We start from the raw sequence: 17,424 nt of genomic DNA on the forward strand, positions 1-17,424 counted from the left end.
AAGGCATCACTAACCACTCATACAACCCACTGTTTTTTTTAAAGGCAATATTCTATTCATCGCCTTCTCAAATTCTTATTTGATGATATACACTCTTCAAATCTATTTTAGTAAAATATTTTGATCCACTCAAACAATCCATTAAATCATCCATGCATGGTAAATGAAATTTATACCTCATAGTGATCTTTTTTATAGCTCTGGAATCTGTACACATTCACCATTCACCTCCTTTCTTTGGACTGAGTATTATTGGTATAACACATGGACTAAGACTCTATCTGATTAGTCCCTTATCCATCAGCTCCTGCACTTATCTTCCAACTTCTGCATTCTCTTGAGGATTTAGTCTGTATGCTTCTTTCTTTGGCAAACTTGCTCCTCGTATTAGATGAATATGATGACTAATACTCTTGATTGGTGGCAGTGCATTTGGCAACTCATCCACAACAATATCAGCTAAATCATTCAACAAAGTTTTGATTTCTTCAGGTAAATCATCTAAGTTTGTGGAAGTCAAAATTACCTTAGGTCTCCCTATGACAACAAAATGCATTTCTTTACCTTTTTCAACCTCTTGTAACAACTCCTTTCCACTCATCAGCATAACACTACTTCCAGGTGTTCCTTTGTCAGTGTCGTCCTTCAATGGTAGCAATGTATGTTTAGTTCCATCCTTCTCCAGAGTATAAGTATTTCTCCTCCCATCATGAATAGCTTTTCGATCAAATTGCCACTATCTTCCCAGTAATACATGGCATACATCCATGGGCATTACATCACATAATATCACATCTTTATACGTACAAATTTGTATCTGAACTTTGCATTGTTCTCTCACAATAATATGATGTCCCTTCTATAACCATGACACTCTGTAAGGAGTAGGGTGTATTGTCTTTACCAATCCTAGCTTGTTCACCATCTCTGTAGAAACAAGATTTTTAGTGCTTCCACTGTCAATTATCATTTTACAACACTTACCTTTTGATTTACAGGTAGTACTAAATAAATTCTTCCTCTATGCTGGTTCTTCAATCTCCTTCTCTGCCTTAAGCAAGGTCCTTCTCAATAGCAAGGATTCCCCTACTTCAGGGGGTTCTTCCTTTTCCATAGGTTGAGGTGGTTTTGGCTTTGCTTCAGCCACATTCACATTCCTCTGAGTTGCTGGTTTATTTGAGGACAGTCCCATGACACATGTCCCCATTCTCCACATGTGTAACATCGAACATCTCTTCCTCAGCATCTTCCTCTAGGTGCAAATCTTCCTCTACTAAAATCTCCCCTCTATGGTTGTCTGCTACTTTAGCTGCTTACTTCATGCTGATGTTGTTGTGCCCTTGATATGGTAGTTCCTCTACCTCTTATTGAGCTTCTTCCTCTATTCCTATGATTCTATTTTCTCAACATCTTCTCTTCTTCGTTCAAATCTGCTTGATAGGAATCTTCAATAGTCTTCAGACTCATCAAGCTGATCTCATCTTGGATGTCATACCTTAAGCCATTGATATATCTAGTTACCTTCTCCATGTCATCTTCTACATGTCCTACTCTAATACTCAATCTATAAAACTCTTTTGTGTATTCCTTAATAAATATTCCTTTTTGCCTTAAAGTTTTCAATTTAGGCATAACTTTGGCTTTCATTTTACTCACCATTTTTCCCCATTGCTTGATCTTGGACTTTCCTTTTCTCATTCTGGATGTTTTTAATTCCTCCCACCAAATAGCTACATGGCCCTTCAATTTGGTAACTGCAAATTTCACCTTCATTTTGTCGTCAACTTCTTCTTCATAGTCCAAATATTTGTCCAATGAATTGATCCAATCCATTATCTCTTTAGCATTGGGACTCCCTTCGTACATAGGAATTTCCATCTTTGGTTTGCCTCCTACTTTCGCCAATATCTTGATAACTTTGGTAGTTTCATTTTCCTCCTCTTCTTCTTCCTCAAAAGATTCTTCTTTAGCACTGTCCGCTCCTTCATCAGGTGTTCTTCTCTAAGAAGTCTCATTTGTTTCCATTCTCATACATAGAATCTGGATCTCTTCTAGTAGTACTACATTTGCTTCAAGTCTTCCTCGATGAATACTAGCTCCTCTCCTCGACGGCATTTTTTCTGCAATCAAATTTAATCTCTATGCTCTGATACCACAAATGATGTAGGAAAACTGCACTTTGAATTCAATACACATGGACTTGTGGGCTATGGGCCCAGAAAACTAATCATAATATTTATTTTATCATTTAAGCCTTAAACACCCGGGCAAAACATAAAATTTGAACCACATGATTAACACATGAAAACGTGCTTCAACACATAATGTCGGATCTCAAAAATATTGAGCCCGGGTTCATAAATCTCTCGGGTCTACTCTTTTCACCTTAACTCTATAAAATTAATCTCCACCATCCCTTTGAATTCATTTATCCTATGACTGACATTTCTCCCGATCAGCAAAATTAATCGTTGGTCCTCCACTGTCAATTAATTCGTGATAGATCCAACAGTGCACAACGATATCAGGGCCACAACTTACATGGAGAGTACTCACCCGAAAAGTTGTTTTTCTCTCACTGCCTCCTGCTATGTTTCCTCCACTGAATGAAATCAAGGGTCTTCCTTGAAATACCGGTTACTGCCTTTTCTCCACCTGATATACCACTTACACTATTTCAAACCCACTCTTCTATTAAATAATCCTGCAATGCAATATACATTGATCCAACAAATGGGGAAGGTTCATTCCATTAGTTCAAACTGGAATCAATGGCTGAGAACTTATCCGACTCACCACTATTAAAAGTACAAAAGCCGTGATTATTCTTTTAACTCTCTATTTGCTATTAAGAAGCATGAAAATAGAGAAATCATCAACTTGATTCGGAATACAAAGAAACAAAATAACAACAAGATTTCCACAGGCTTGATAATTAATCACACACACAGTATCAATTATTCATAATTAAAAAGATTACAGAGTCTCAGCCTTGGCCCAATTACACAAATAAAAGACTTCTGTTTCGAAAGGAAATCCACACACTACTCTTGATTCTCGCTCCACTCAATCCTCTCTCTTCATTACCATTTTTTTCCTTCTTTTATCAATTGAATATCATTCTATTCTATGCCTAACAACTCGATCCCTATTTTTAATCAATCTAACAACAAACCTCTAATTCCTAGCTCTACCACACACCTATGCTAACAACTCATCTTTGAACCTAAAATAAGACAATTTCTAACTATTACAACAATGAAATACAACTCATTTCTTGAGAGATCCAACCCTCTCAGTAGAATTGACATTTGACCAATCAGGTCAATGAAATTCAACTTGTTTAGCCACAACATGTGAACAAACTTTCACATTGCTCGCTAAGTCCGGATGCTCCTACATCATCTTTATATCCTCATAATGTGGTATCATTTCCTCCATAAAAATTGACCAAGTGAGAAGTGGTTTATGGGAAAGAATCCATCGATACCATACAAACTGATTGGGTTCTAAATGTAAAGATGCAATGTGTATGTTTTGCATGTGTTGCATATTATGGAGATCCAAATATTTCTCCCTTTTCAGTATCCTTGTTACTAGATCCTTTCCATCAAAATTCCTCATATCTATCTTTGGAATATGATGGGTATTCAATCCAAATTTATATTTTTTGAAATCATGATTAAAATTTATTTTGTTCTCACATTGAGTTTCATCGAATACCTTTTCACCATTTGGAAGAATTTCTTGTAGAAACTTTGTTAAACCTTCCTTCAAATCTTCCATGTGTACTTTTAATCCATCCTTAAAACATTTCATGTGCGATTTTAAATGCTCCATGTCCCCTTTCAATATATCATGTTGCAATTCTTCCTCTTCATGATTCATAGTAGAGATTTCTTAGGTGTTGATGGGTTTATATTTTTTTGGGGAGGAATTTCAGAACCAAATACTAATATCTGTGCTTCAATATGGACTTGAAATCACTTCAAACTTATTTTTCAAACAAACATTAAGTAAAATTAAAAAAAATACACGCCATTTTTTTGCTTTTTAGCAACTCAATATTGAAGTTATTGTATCTCTATAATTTCAGATTTCCAAGGTCTAAAATTTAGTCTTCTGGTATCCCTATGAGTATTATTTCCAACCCCACAAGTTATACCAAGATTTCATTCTTCAAGAAAGAGTTATTCCTGATCTCCCACGATGACCTGATTATAAACTAGTTCAGTAGAGCAAACTTGTACAAAGTACCACGTATCACTTTTTTGATCTTTAGCCCTGAACATGATACAAGATAATAAATATTTTTTGCATGTTCTAATACTTCTTATGAAATTAAAATCTCATTCCCAAATAGAAATTTATGACAATTTTTCGTAGGTAACTTGTTTGATACTGAATTTGGGACCTTGCAATAACCCTAGCTTCCTCAGATCATATCTCTTAAAATATAGCGAACCAAGATACAAAATTTTTACAAAAAGTTAACCAAGATTTCTGCTGAACGTGTTCGAAACTTAAGCTTTTTAAGTTTCGTATAAAAAAAATGATAGAGAAGGTACCATGATGATTGGTTTGAAGCAGCGAAACCCTAAAATCAAAAGCTTTGGTACCAAATGTTATGGAACCAACTCATAAAATAGAAGAAAAGATAGATCAACAACTCGAAAATTAGCCTTTTCGAGGGGGAAACCTCCTTTACATAACATAAATGAATAATTCCTAGATGACACAAATCACAATACCTCCTTTCTATATATAGGAGTATAAGAGGTCACAATATAATCAGGGCATACATAACAATAATAATGTAAGGGAACAATAATAAAAATAGTTGGCATCTATAGGACACAATAATAGCAATAATGGGGCTGCACTAAAAATAACAATAAGGGTCTACACTAGTATTATAGGGACTTAAGATGGGTGGTAGCACAATTGGAAGAAAGCATGTCTGCAAGCCCTTGTGTATCAAAGTGACCAGAAGTTCAATCCCCCTATACATGTTTCACCAGCACTATATCTCTCTCTCTATATATATATATATCTATATATATATATATATATATATATATATATATATATATATATATATATATATATATATATATATATATATATAGATAGATAGATATAGATATGTATATGTATATAATTAATTTCTTATATGCATGAATTTTATTGAAATGTTGTTGCCTCAACTCAAATCTAAATAAAATTAAATGCATTAATCACATCATAGTAAGTGAAAATTTATTTTATAAAATCTAGTTAAAATAGTAAGATATCATTTCGATCATTTGTTTCAGAGCATGGTTATTAAATTTTAATTGTTGGGTGGTGAAGTAGGAAGTGGAATTTAACAAAATGTAAAATGGTTAAGGAATAAGGGTGTGGGGATTATCATAAGTTTAGATTTTAGTTTTTAAATCTTCAACTTTATTAGACCACATTTTCAAAAATGATATTTAACTAGTTTATCTAGTTTCTCTTATTTCAAATTTTTGGACCCATCATCAAGCTAAAGAAGGTACTTATTTCGGTATAGTGAATGAAAAAATATATACAAACACATCATAGATGAACATGACATAGTTCACGATGTCCAAATTTCAATAATTAAACAAAATCAACCTGGTGGAAAAGCCACTGGTTTTGCTTTTTATTATGTAACGTACATGCAAAAAATACATCTATACAAAAAAGAAAAAAAGTATTGACATTGTCACCACCACTTAGCTCTATTTGTCACCATCACTATACCTTGGGTTGTAGAAAATGTTGAACATAATTTTTGTGGCAACTGTATGAGCTACAACAACTAGACCATTTGAATGTATGCCATGGCTAGAGAGCACTAAATAAGATACACTGCTTTGTTGTTGGGAAGCTCTTCGAATTCCTAACCTCAATTATCCATTTTCATCCTTGTTCGTGACAAAAGGGTACAATGTTAGAATATAGAAGCATGTTATGTGAGGTAGCCCCAGTTAAAAGTAACAATAGGTATTTCAACATGAATAGTGAATTCCCAGAATATTGGGGTGTACCGTAGAAAGAGTACAATATCTCTAGCAACAAGTTTAATTTAACTAATAAAGATGCTCCATCCTGTAGTAAGAAAATGTTGGGAAAAACATTGAGAGGGGAGCGGGGGAGTGAATCAATATTTTATTTCACTTTAAATGATTCATTGTATATTCTAATTTCTAAAGGCTACTATCATTCATGCAACCAGGGTATGTACATGACATTAGTGAAAGAAAGAAATGTATATCCAATCAACTAACTTTTCATATATTTCATCAACTATTCATCCTTAACGAGTGCACCATTACTTAATTATTCATTCATTAAGAATAAACCATGAGAAGTAAAGAGTAGATAGATCATCAACACACAAGAAACATACCAACAGACATGAACACCGGGATTTTAGGTGGAAACCTAATGTGGGAGAAAACTATCGTTGTTGTATCTATCTTCTTTATTATTGTAAAAGAAAATATTCTTAAAATATTGTACTATCACAGACTCTTACCAACACACAGGGACCAAATTGCAGAAGGCTACAACCTTCTCTCATTCTCTAGCACTCACTGAAAGGGAATTGCAACCCTTGATCTTATTTACCGGCTCCTACCAGAAGAGAGCCCTACCCCCTAAACAAGTTTGCTAGCTACCAGTAGAAGGAAGCTTTGGCTCCCTTATTGAAGGCTCCAACCCTTAGCACTTATATGGAACATGTTCCATAATATCTCATACTAGATCCACCTAACTCAAAACATCAAACCTGTATGACACTTTTCATCATATTTCCAAACTAGACTGACACCCTTCATTAAGCTCACTACTAGACTAAATATTGAATATGAAATTCAATCACTAAATATGAATCAAACATTACAACCAACAGATATAAAATATCATATTATACCAATGCACCACCATTCATCATGATGCCAAACCATACATTGTTCATCATCACAAAAATGCAATGTTCTTCCTGCAAACCCTGATCAAACATATCTCATTAGAATATATACTCTACTATTTTGAAACAAACCTACATATATATGCATTTCCTCTATATAATACCTACGTATAGATCTCAAATCACTGACTATTGCATCATGAATCACTGCAAAACTAAAATAAGAACTAAAGCATAAATATACCACTAAAGTAATAACATGTAACCATATTATATTATCATTACCAATCAATATTCCTTTTCACATTAAAAATCCTAGTACAAAATGGCTGATTAGTTACTAAAAAAATGACTAAAATTTGGATATAAATGACCATTTTTCAGTTGATGATCAATAGTGGCTAATTTAAAGTATCTTTTAACGCGACCAACTTTTAGTCGCTTTTAGCTTAGTCATTAATTAGTTGTCTCAATTTTATCATTTAGTATTATATTTAGTCATAAATTTGGTAATTAATTTATTCGTTCATCTAGTCATTAATTGCCACAATTAATTACCAAATACATAACAAAATATACTAGTATATGATCACCCAAGAAAACCAATTAATGACCAAACAAATATGACCAAAATGTTGATCGCATTATAAGATACTGTAAATTAGCTACTAATAGTCATATACATGAAAATTTTAGTCATCTTTTGAAACTAATTAATGACCAAAGAAATATGACTAAATTTTGGTCGTGTTATAAGATATTGTAAATTAGATACTAATAGTCATATATATGCAAAATTTAGTCATCATTTCTAATCACATATTTATTATTTACAGTGGTCATTTATCTTTTTTTATATTTTCATATTCATTATATAAACATCTAATTTAGTAGTTTATATTCATTTCATTTACTTTCATTAATAATCATTATAAATGACTAATTTATCCGTATATTCATTTTATCTATGTTAATTTTTAATCAATATAAACTACTATTTTAATAGTTTTAGATTGAGTTTATGTGTTCCTTATTAATCAACATAATTAATTAGTATGATTTTGCAATTAAATTATAAAAAAATCATACAATGTGAATGTTTATCTAATATGAAAATGAAAAGTTACACATGCTAATTACAATACTAAATCATATAAAGTACAACTATAAATAATTTCATCCACAAATTATATTATATGAAATGTCAAATATTACAACATGAGTTTCCAACTTAATATTTGTTGGACTACAATTTATACATAAAATATTGTTTCATCACTTCAAAAAATTATCATTGTGTTCCCAAGGCATTGTAGGTGAATTCACCAACTCTAAGGACTTGGCCATGAATCTCTATGTGTGTGATACCTACGAGATATTGAATTTAATAGTATCACTAGACCAATTCTCTTCTCTCTCTCTTTCTGCATTTGTCGCTCCAGTGTTATGGTTCTCCTCTCTCTTAAATTCCTACTTCTTACCATCAATTTTGAGTTCATATTTTGAAAATGAAAGAATATACAATGCAGAGTATAATACATGAACGATAATGAGCATTGGAATAGAAACTAAAGCAGACTATAAAGGATTTATAAGAGATATACCTTAACATTAGCAATGTCAATGTCATTTCCCCCCCAAAAAAATGAATCTCAAACAAGTTTTCTTTAGTTGGGTGATAGTAGTCACTATGTGAACATTAACGATTTTATAGGTGTTTTCAAAAGGAGTTGCAGAGTGAACAAGGGTTTTTTTGACGGTTTTCGTATCTTGATCATCCATGGCAGGGTGGGGACCGGCGGTTGGAGGAGCAGGCGGCTCCAAGAAGAAGTCCACCTTGCGCAGCAGCAAGGCAGGGTGGCAGTTTCCTGTTTGCAGATTATCGAGTTTTCTCAAGGCCGGCAAGTATGCCGAATGGATGGAAGCCGGTGCCCCTGTTTACCTCGCGGTCGTTCTTGAATATCTGGTAGCTGAGGTACTGGAGCGGGCAGGTAACGCTACCCGGGATAATAAGAAGACCAGGATGGTTTCTCGCCACATCCAGTTGGCCGTCCGAAATAACGAGGAGCTCAGCAAGCTGTTCGGCACTGTTACCTTAGCCATTGGTGGAGTCATGCCCAATATCCATAACATTCTACCTCCCAAAATGGCTGTCGGGCCTGTTGCGAAGATCAGAGATACCAGTAAGGGGGTCAGAGCATGGCTGGAAATGCGCAATTCGGTAAAGGAGGCTGCCAGCGCCCCTGTTGCAACGGCCAAGAGGTTCCAAGAGGAGGTGAGGTGGAAGGATTTGGGAAACAAGTTCGTGGATCTCTAGAACCAGCAACGAACGCTTTCGCATTTCAAATCCAAGGAGGTTGTGAGGCAAGTGTTTGACAAAATGCCTCATCGAGATTTGGTTTCAAAAAGGGGCCTGATCTCTGTCCATGCTCAGAATGGATGTGCTGAAGAGGTTTTAGGAAACCGGCATAAGGCGCAAGGTGTAGATGACGATTGGCCTATGCTTGGTCCTGCAGAATTTAGAGCCGTGAGTTTCAGTGGGGCCTCATCCCCATGCAAGCTGAAATCAGCGGTGAAAATCGCATGTTGTACTGTGCAGGAAATAATTGAACAAGCACAGTTCGGGCCCTTAGCAGGCTGTGCATGTACCAGCTCCCTCTCGCATCAGGATTGCAGAGGAAAGCAGGAAGCAGATATCTCTGCATCATTCCAAATTTTGATTGTGCTCCTCTCTGGCAAATCTATGCTACAGTGGGTGAGATCTTCAGATCGAGTGCAAGACCTCAAGCAAATCATGGAAGATAAGGTGGGAATTCCCACAGCATCTCAACGATTCCTCTACGAAGGTAAACAATTGGAGGATCACAATCCCCTTTCTTTTTACAACATTCAAAGAAATGCCTCTATCACTTTGTCCCTTCGTTTGAGAGGGGGAGCTGGTGGACAGTCATCCTCAGCTGCAGCCTCTTCTTACAAAGATGTTGTCCATGTTCAGAAGCCCAAGGAAAAAGCTCCTCCAGCTCAAGCTCCTAAACCTTTTTTGGTGGACAAACTGGAGGAAACCCCCTCCATTGAAATAATACATCCTACGATGGATATGCAATACCAGGTGTTTTCAGAGCTGGGCATTATTTGCAGGTTCAATGGGCTATGGCCACGTACAGAAGATCTATACCAATGGATTCACTCTAATTGGACCAACAATTGCAAGGTTCTTCTCTGCTCAAAAGGCTTCTTCATAACAGTGTTTGTTGACAGCGAGGACTACCAAAGAGTCTTAACTGAAGGCCCATGGTTTTGGAACTCAGCGGGTTTATTCCTAACACCTTGGTTCCCAGACTTCGATCCTTCTACAACAATCATCACCAAACTCCCAATCTGGGTTAGACTTCCTAACCTTCCGGCGCATTTATGGCACTTTGCTGTATTTGAAGGAATCGGCAATTCTCTAGGACGCTTCCTTAACACAGACACCTCAAGAGGGGAAAAAGGCATTTACACCTTCGCAAGAATCTGCGCAGAAATAGACATAAGCAAAGGACTACCTGATCAGATTATTCTCAAAATAGGAGACTTCCATTGGACTCAAACCCTGGATTTCGAGAACACAGCCTTTCGCTGCCGAAACTGCCATCTCACAGGGCACCTTCAAAGCTCATGTCCTTCAATGCCTACCCAAAAAAAGAAAGCCAATTCTAAGCCAAAATCCAAAAGCTGGAAACCTCATGATCCTCCCCCAATGGATGTTTTTTCCAGCTCAGATGAAGAGGATGAGGATGAGGATGAGGAAGACATGGACGCAATGCCAGCACAGGTTTCCCCCTCGATTTGTCATGAGGAAGCCACAGTTCCTCCTATTTCTCAGAAAAGAACTCATGAGTCTTCTCCTTCGGATTCAGACAAGGAGCTCTCGCCCTCAGCCCAACTCAGTTTACAAATCACACCAGACCAACAGAGTCATCATGTTTGGGTAAAAGTAGGTAAAAAGAAAGGGAAAAAAGGTCGATCAAATGATTCTACCCTCGATGTGTAGAATTTTTGGTTCTGATCGTGCTTCTTATTTCTTCTAGTTTCTTCTAGCTCAGCTCTGCACTCGTCTTAACTTCTCTTTGAAGCCGAGGTGGATAGTCTATCCTTTCTGGCTGCCCGTTTGTCTACGGGGATCTGAAGTAGATCCTTTTAATGTCTTTTGTCTTTTTCATCAGGTCTTCTGGTTCTCTGCCGCCCTGCGCGGTGGGCTGATTGCAGTCTTCAGCTTCTATGTCTATTTTTTTAGTCTCCTGAAGCTAGGCCTGCTGTTTGGCGGCCCGTAGTCTGCAGTTGCAGAAATTTTGTACTATATTTTCTTTTTTTTTAATACAAAAAGCTAACTTACACAAAAAAAGATAGTAGTCACTATGTGGTCAAATAACCTATATAAACAAAGAAAATAAAATTTCATCATAGAAAAAAACTTTGTATAATTTCATATTCAACCTTCAAGAAAAGCTATGAACAATAATGAAAAATAAGTTCCTTGCTAGAATTCAAGGTATAGATAACTTGTGAAAACAAATACTTTGAAGTGTCATGTCTAATCCTTGTCATTTTATTTTCAACAACATTCATTCTCTAACGCATGAAATTGGTCAAGTATATAAGCAACTTTTTCTCAAATAACAACATGAAACTAAACATTTCTAATAGTCATGAAAATCTTTGAACAAAACAACTAAAAGGATTTCAATCAATATCATGTAATACTATTCTCATCTTCAAGCTTTGGGTGTTTTTTAAATGGACATGATACCAAGTATTTTCGATTTCATAGTTAAAATACAAAACAAAATCAAAGGAAACATTCAAAATACAATCAAACAATAAAGAGACAATACCATGGAACGTTGGAATTATAAAAAATCGATTTACATGTCCACTGGTGTCTAGCATTCCTAAAAAATTTGCTTCCCCAAAATAACCATGAGGTGAAAGAAGAAAAATATTAAAAACCATATGAATCCTTACTATAAACATTGCCAAATTTGATGGATTAGGTACGTGAAGGATCTCCAACAACAAATGAATCATATCCAAGACATGCTCTGCATTATCTCTCATCCTTCTTCCAATCCCAGTTCTTGTAACTTGCCCACACTAGAGACAAATAATAATCAAACGAAGGAATTAACATTTTTTTATCTTTTATATCTATAAAATTTGAATTTGATTTGTTTCAACAACATATTAATTCATAGTTAAATCCTTCTTATCATGAGAAGGTATCAATCAAGTAAGACATCAAAAAAATGGACCTCAATGAGGTCCCTAAACAATTCCTACAATAACAATATTTTTCTTGCTGTGATATCTTAAGTAGAAAAAAGAAGATATCTACAAAATAAAAAGTCGTATATTTTTTGGGTTCAAACTCTGTATATGGCATATTCTTAGGCATCTTTTTAAGATGTTCCTCTGTGTTTACCAAAGAAAATTGTAGCTTCGTTAAACTCTATATTCTTTCATTCAACATCATTTTTTGCAAAATAACTATCATACATTGTTCTTCCCCATTTCTAAACATGATACAAATGATAAATTGAAGGTCACATAAAACCATGATCCAACCCTTTTCTAACAAAAACAAGCAAACAAACAGTGCCTCTAATTAAACTTCACACCTCTGAAATTACTATGTCACATCCTTAGGGTAAAGGTGATATTATTTAAATCAAGTTTAGGCCATACTTAATGGGATATTTGTATGTTTATCATGATGTCGATTTGGTGCTAGAAGAAATATATAAATCTAGGTTATTATCAGTTAAATTCAAGTATAATTCAAAAAAATAACATTGCAAGGTAGTGGTGAGAGATGCAACTTCATAATCAAGCTTCTCTACTTTAGTTTGATTTGAGTTGAGTTTGTATTTTAACTATATAGTTTTCTCTAAAGAAGTGAAATTGAGAGATGAGAATCGAAATAGCCCTGTGAATTTTTAATCAATTCATATTATATATCTCTAAAATAGTCAAACCATCCTTCTCTGCTATTTGAAAGAGATTTATTGTGCACAAAGGAATAATGAGTGAAATATCAAACACAATGATGCAATATATTAACCAAGGAAAGAAAAATGATATGGTTGTGTTATTTGTGTGCTCAAAGGAAATGTAGCAATGGAAACATGTTTTATTTATCATGGAATAGTCTTGAAGACAAATGTCGGTTCAAAAATTGAACTGCATTACCAATGGAAGATGGTCATGTTGGGTGATGAAAGGATACATTGAAGGGTTCAAGGTCTAGCTCCAATACATATTTATCGTTTCCACTTCAAAGTACAAATTTGTCATCATTTTCTTAGCAAGGTAAAAAGAAGAGTGAGTTTGTATTTGTGCACCTATGAGAGTATATGGAAAACAGAGCACTAGTGTACCCTAGAGCACCATATCTCTCTCCTCAATAGTTCACTTTGAACATTATTCTATAGACCCTTGAAGGATGGCATTGATTATTATACAAACACTATTGTACATTGTTCTAACTACAAAACTCCTAAAGGAAGAGCAATGTGGTTGGAACACTATCCAAACCACAGGGATAAACTAACACTAAAGATATGAAAAAGACAATGCTTTGAAAAGTCATACAAAACTTTCTAAGGTAGTTGAAAAATTGCATCATAGAATAAAAAAATATCCTACGGTTACCCATACATATGGGTGGTTAACATGCCCTAATATTCCATGATCCTTAGGGTCCAAAGGAGATAAACCTCCTACTAACATAATTATTTATTGGTTGCATCTTGGCCTTACCTCTCCTATGTGAGTCAAAAAAATAAAAAAAATATGTCCTTAACTAGTTGTGCTCCATAGTATCATTTTTGTATGTTATCTCCACATACCCACCAAAAATGCCAAATATGTCAAATAAATTTCATTTTGGAATTGTTTCTAAAACTATGTCATTTACGGGAGCGGAGGGATGATTGATGGCAAAGGAAGCGATGATAGCAGGTGAGTAGCGTTAGGGTTTTGGATCGGGCCGCCTCGGGCAGAACTGAACCCAGGATAGGGTGCAAGGGAAGCTTGCTTCCATTTGCATTAGCTCAGAGAGTCAAAGTCCGTAGAGATGCACGAAGGGCAGGAGACAAAAAGCCGACGAAACTGACAAGGAAATGGTAGCCGAAGTTAGGAGGGGAGAGATCCCCTCCTACAAAAATGTAGCAACAGGGGAGTCGAGCAGAAATGGAGAGCAAGGAAGCACTAGAAAAAGTTCGAGAGACATTTCGGTCATGGGAGAACACTGGAAAGCAGGGTTAGGCGACAGATGTTTACTAAGGGCAGCGAAAAAACCCAGGTTTGTAATCCCTAAAAACAAACTTGAAGAATTTAGAAGTTATATGAAGGATCATGCTCTAATTTGTAAGTTTGTGGGGATTTGGACGTCTGAGAAGGATTTGGCGAAATGGATACATCAAAGATGGAAACCTAAAGGGCACATAGACTTAAAACTAGGGGCAAAGGGTTTCTTTACGGTAATTTTCTCTAACCTGGAAGATAAGGAAAGGATTTTTGAGGGAGGACCCTACTTTCTGAATAATGTTGGTTTATTCATGAGACATTAGGAAGGCTGTTATAACTCGGACAAAGAAAAAATGTTAGCGGCACCTATCTGGGTCAGACTATTTGGACTCCCAATTGAGTTCTAGGATCCAGAGATCCTAGAAGGAACAGGAAACACAATTGGAACATTTGTCAAAGTAGCTGAGACCACTAAAAGAGGGAGATACACATCTTACGCCAGGATATGTGTATATATGAATATAACATAACCACTTCAAGAGTTTATTGAAATAGAATACCATGATGAGGTATGACAACAACCAGTGGATTATGATCACATTCCATTTCACTGTAGAAGATTCCATCAATATGGCCATCTATTTAAACAATTCCCTTTAAATGCAGTTGAAGAACCAGTAGAAAGGAGAGAGGAAGAGAAGAAGGTAACAGAGGCAAACAGGGAGACCGAAGAAGGATTCAAAGAAGTGCTCACCAGAAGGAAATCTCTAAAGGGATCGAACCCTTGGCAACCATGTGAAAAAACAGTACCACTAGAAAATCAAAATAAGTTTAAGATCCTTCAGGAAGTGGAAATGGAAATGGAAATGGAAGACAGTGATGAAGAACCGGCAGAACTTTCAAAAGGGGAAAAAGAGCAGGATACAATGCAAACAAATTTGGAACAGGAGGGGGAAGAAGAGAGCATGGACCTGCCAAAAGACCAAACTCAAATGGAGGTAGACCCACAAAATGACAAAGGAATTGAAGAAGAACAAGTAATGAGGAGACCGTTACATGAATGGAGGCACCTAGATGAGAGATTTATACCAGAAGAACAAAAGCAATTATATAAAGACATGTTTCAAAAATATAAGGAGAAGGTAGGGGTAATCATGGTAAATCAACCAGAACAACTAGGAGCTCAAGGAAACCAAAGTACAGGAATTGGCAATGCTGGTAAAGGAGGAAGAAAACGAGGTAGACTTCCAATGAGTGAGACCATCCAAATGGTTGGGGAGATGTTGGTTAATTCGGGAAGAGTCATACCTCTTTGAGAGGTATTCCAACAACCTCCCAAATTATTAAAATGATAATTACAAATTGGAATATTACAGGGCTTAATAGCAAGAGGAAACAGAGATATTTGAAAGACGGGTTGAAAAAGGATAAACCCAACATAATGATAATTCAAGAAACCAAGATTAGTGCATAGAAATTGAAATACATAATAAGGAGATTTAACCCCCATTATGAACTAATGGATCAGGATGCCATAGGTAGTGGAGGAAGTCTAGCAATTCTGTGGAACCCAGAGGAAGTCCAATTTGAAAATTGGGTAAGCATTCCATAAATTCTCTGAGGAACTTTTAGAATTATAGGCTCATTGGAGTGGATACTCCTCACAGGGGTATATGGCCCGCATCTAATGGGCGAACGCAGAAGCTTTCTTCAAAATATGGGAACAATCAGAAGGTTATACCCAGATTTTCCATGGATTGCAGGAGGGGACTTTAACATGATTACAACCCTGACGGAAAAATGAGGAGGCCTAAGAAGAACAGACCTAGACATGGAAGCTTTTGGCAATATGATATCAGAACAAAGACCGGTGGATATTCCTACAATAAATGGGATCCACACATGGAATAATAGAAGAGGAGGCAAAAATCAAATTGCATCAAGATTGGACAGATTTTTGATATCTGAACAAATCATAAACAAGGATATATTCATAGAAACAATGATCCTCCCAGCAATGGGTTTGGACCATTGGCCGATCAGGCTAGAAATTGACGTCAAAGCTAGCCCAAAAAAGCGATTGTTCAGGTTTGAGGCCTTCTGGCTCAGGGATCAATAGTTCATGTCAAAAGTGGAAGAGTGGTGAAATCGGAGCCAACAAAGAGGAAGAAGCAGAATGCAGACATTGCAACTAAAATTAAAAGAACTAAAAGGGAAAATTAAAAAATGGAACAGAGAATAATTTGGGAACATATTTAAAGAGAAGCAACGCTTAGAACAAAAAATGAGAATACTGCAGCAAGAAATCATATAAGAAGGCAGAAGCGAGGAAAGAACCAGAGAAGAAGGGATTGTGATAAGCCAAATCGAAGAACGAAGAAAACAGGAGGAGATCCTCTGGAAGAAAAAGTCATGAATAAATTGGCTTCGTGAAGGTGAAAGGAATACAGAGTTCTTCCACCAAGCCATGGCTCAGCAGTGACAAAGAAATAGAATCTTCTCCATCAAAAATGAGGAGGGTCACCGCCTAACCTAGCATGAGGAAATGGAACAGGCTCTAGTTGGTCACTTTAAGGACATCCTTATAGAACCTCAAGTGAATAGAGAAGAAGCTATAGGAAGGATATGCAATGAAATCCCAAGGATGATTACCAGGGACTAGAACCTAGCTCTCATTAGGGCAGTAACCCTGGAAGAAGTGGAAGAAATTATGAAAGGGATGAAGAAAAATAAAGCTCCATGACTAGACGGATTCATTGTGCAATTCTACCAAGTAGGCTGGCATTTCTTGGGGCAAGACATCCTGGAGGTGGTAGAAGAATCATGAAGAAATGAGAAGGTATGTCCTAGCCTTAACTCAACCCTTTTGTCTCTTATTCCGAAAACTGCTAAATTGGAAATCGCCTAGGGTTTTCGACCCATTGCTCTTTATAATGTAATCTATAATATTATAGCCACCTTGATGGCTAAGAGGCTGAAACCAATTTTGTCTAGCATTATTGTTATAGACATTTTTGTACCTTACAGCATGGAGCATGAAATGTCAATAATCTGAGGGATCCAAAGTCCCTAAACATGTTGTTCTTACCCTTAGAGGAACAAGGTTAGCAAACCACAGCACTTCAGATCAGTTCTCCACTGAAAAACACTCAAAAACAGGTCAATTTTGGATCAAAGCAGCTGCTCCACTAAGCATC

The 17,424-nt window shown here is 36.1% G+C and overlaps 1 pseudogene; it reads left to right on the forward strand.

The window, feature by feature from the left end:
• The first annotated feature begins 8,720 nt into the window (after window positions 1-8,720).
• Window positions 8,721-9,257, forward strand: LOC149256271 (putative histone H2A.3 pseudogene; annotated as a pseudogene).
• The last annotated feature ends 8,167 nt before the right edge of the window (window positions 9,258-17,424 follow it).

This window comes from Pinus tabuliformis, chromosome 7, assembly GCF_031772625.1.
Source record: "Pinus tabuliformis cultivar Carrire ecotype Pingquan chromosome 7, CPIR1, whole genome shotgun sequence".
Classification (NCBI taxonomy): Eukaryota; Viridiplantae; Streptophyta; class Pinopsida; order Pinales; family Pinaceae; genus Pinus; species Pinus tabuliformis.